At 39.0% G+C, this 2984-nt stretch overlaps 1 long non-coding RNA gene across 1 annotated transcript; it reads right to left on the reverse strand.

Moving 5' to 3' along the window:
• Window positions 1-458: 458 nt before the first annotated feature.
• LOC124879635 lies at window positions 459-2767 on the reverse strand. Its single transcript, XR_007041069.1, has 3 exons — window positions 2738-2767; window positions 1674-1736; window positions 459-652 (listed from the first exon to the last, which is right to left on the reverse strand). It is a non-coding gene; the product is annotated as an uncharacterized LOC124879635 (long non-coding RNA).
• Window positions 2768-2984: the final 217 nt, after the last annotated feature.

The raw sequence follows: 2984 nt of genomic DNA on the forward strand, positions 1-2984 counted from the left end.
CATGTTCCTGTCTTCCAGCACCTGCACTCATATCTACTGATATAAGCAGGGAGTAAGTCAGTCTCCACTTTTTTCACAAACTCCTTCAACTCTCCGTATTTTCTGCTTCATCACACTCAAGGCCAAGTTTTGTGCAATAACAATTCTGCAGACCACAATGTCTTATACTAACACAGGTTATACATTTTATTTCCCACACTGGTTATGAACATAGTGATAATGATGCACACATAATATATCTCCACAATTTCCCCCTTTTGAAGTCACCTATGTGACTTCACCACTACTCGGAGATGCTAAATAAAAGATTTTAACAATCATTACAACCTGTGGAGCAGAAGGAAATGTTTGTCATCATGCTTTTTGACCCTGCCTCCAATGCCACGCCATGTGCCCAGGGACTATTGCCTGTCGGGCCTTTGTAGTCCCAAGGATGCTTACAACCTTCTAAATCTTGACAGGGAGTATTGACCCCTCTAACTGGAGGGTGTCGATCTGTGCTTTATTCCATAGTCTGTCCAAATATGCCAATATAATATTCTACCATCCTTCTGCTCCCTAGACAGTAATACATATCAGACGCCCTGTAACTTACTCTTACGGGTTCATCTTTGTCCTCCTCCTCGTTAGCATCCACAGGTAACCATAATAGCTACAAAAACAGCAATGGATATAAACAATGACATAATCAACCCTTTCCAGTGTCCAAACATGCCCGTCATCCAGTCTTCTAACGGATTGTCTAGTCCTGAGTGCTCATGCATAGTGGCTGAAAGTGTTTTTAATCCTTCTAAAGCTTTTGAGACGGAACCATCAGGTGCGGTATTATTGGGAATAAAAGTGCAACACATATCCCCAAACATCGAACAGACGCCCCCTTTTTCTGCTAACAACATATCTAATGCCATTCGGTTTTGCACAGCCATGATGGAGGTTGGTGCCAATTGTTCAGACAGGCCTTCTACTGCATCCCTTGTTAAGTTAGCTAGACGTAAAACATTGTAATGGATGTAGTTGATGCGGTCTACGTTTTTATTGGGAGTAACAGGGAACAAAGCTGTTATAATGGGGATGTTTTCAAAGCCTGCTGAGACTTGATCCGCTAATTTATATTCATTAGGTATGCCTTGAGGAACTCCTATTGCATCAATGTAAGTGGGTGAGTCTTTGCTTAAGTCAAAGGTGTTTGCGCTCCGTTTTATGATATGTCTACGCCTTCTCCTAGTTAAAGCTGTGCTTTGGGCGTGTGTTGAAGGAAGATACTTAAGGTCTTTTCCTAACAAGAGGAGAGGTGCCTGCAACCTAACCATGGCACACACTCCAATAGTATTATTTTGGATCCTAGTCAGAAGGCGGTGTCCTCCACAATAATAATAAAGTCCTGATCTTGCCCAAGGACCTATCACTGAGCCTGACACCGTGGAGTTGCACCAATCGCGAGGAATTTCCCCAACATTCACCTGCGGGGTTTTGGAAGTGAAGTTAAAGCAAGTGTATGTGCCATTTCTCCATAGAGGGGTAAAAGGGCCAGCCCTGGTTTTGTTGACAATGGGTGGAGCACTGCGTTTTGATACTTTATTGTCTGGATGACTGGAGCATCCTTGGAAAGGAAGTTCACAATACAAATCTAGAATCAATGTAACAATGAAAAATGATAAAACACCTATACCTACCATGACCCAACCCTTAAGGGGCCTGGGTCCTAGATTTTCACCTCCCATTCGTTTCGAAGGTACCTGCAAAGGAAGATGAGGATTAACAATATGGTGAAACACAAAAGACCTTTTTATTATTATATTTTAAAAGTTCAGAGTGTTCAGTTCAGTCTTCGGTGGGAGAGCAGGTACGACCACCAGTGAAAGAGAGGAAAGCTCGATCACATCCGCCTCTTCTGTGTGATGTCCTGGTCTTCACTCACAGGTGTAGACTGACCTGGAGCTAAGTGGTCTCACCAGGAGATTATTCTGCCCATATTTGGTGGGACCACTGATCTGATGGTGCACCTAAGGTGTAGACTAACCTTTAGATGTAAATTAACGCTTTCTCACCGTAGGGGATTATTCTGCCCCTTGAATTGAGTGAGAAAGAATTAGTTTATTTACAAAATGAGATCTATTATCTGACCTTATAATCTGTGGGATACCATATGTGGGGAAGAAATGTGTAACTAGGTTAATTTATTACCACTAGGCAATATTTTTTCCCCCGTGTTTGCAACAAATTATGCATGATCTGCAAAAATTCTTTGCATAGTCAGAAAAATTTATAGTGTAGGTTTAATGCTTTACCAGATGTGACATATATATACCCCCCTTGACACATGGGTCTTCCCAATGTGTTACTGTAGCTGCTGTCCTTATTACATTTAAAAATGAGATCACTATTTTTGGTAGTTGCTATTATTTTAAATAGTGCTTGGTTTAGTTCTTATTAAAAATAAAAACTCACTCACTGATAAACACAAAAAATTAAGGGCATATTATATCTTATAATCTTAGTTTATCTTACCCAGTTTTATAGATACAACATACAGTTTCAGTCAACTTTGTATTTAATTCAAGTAACTAAAGTTTGTTTCAATTAACTCAAGTTTTCTCTATTTCAGTCCAGTCCAGTAATTCTGTTAAGGTTCATTTCATCTTATGTTAAGTTTGAGTCTAATTTGATCATTTTGAACCTGACTGGAAAAAGTCTAAACGTCTGTTAAAATTTTTTTGTTTTACCATAGAGAACTAACCTAATATTATTATGGTAATGTTGAGGACTCTAATTTGTACATAACATGAAACAGACATTTATTTCACAAAAACAGAAAGTCAAACACAGACATTTGGCCACATGAAAGTTTAAATAACCTGTTTGTAAAAGAATTGTGAGAAATTGAAGACGGGTCTATGAACTTTCTTATGGTTATATGGTTATCAGTATTTTTAATACAGGTAGAACCTTTACTATCTTTATATGATTCTTCGGAAAAGATTCTG

Source organism: Girardinichthys multiradiatus, chromosome 13, assembly GCF_021462225.1.
Source record: "Girardinichthys multiradiatus isolate DD_20200921_A chromosome 13, DD_fGirMul_XY1, whole genome shotgun sequence".
Taxonomy (NCBI): Eukaryota; Metazoa; Chordata; class Actinopteri; order Cyprinodontiformes; family Goodeidae; genus Girardinichthys; species Girardinichthys multiradiatus.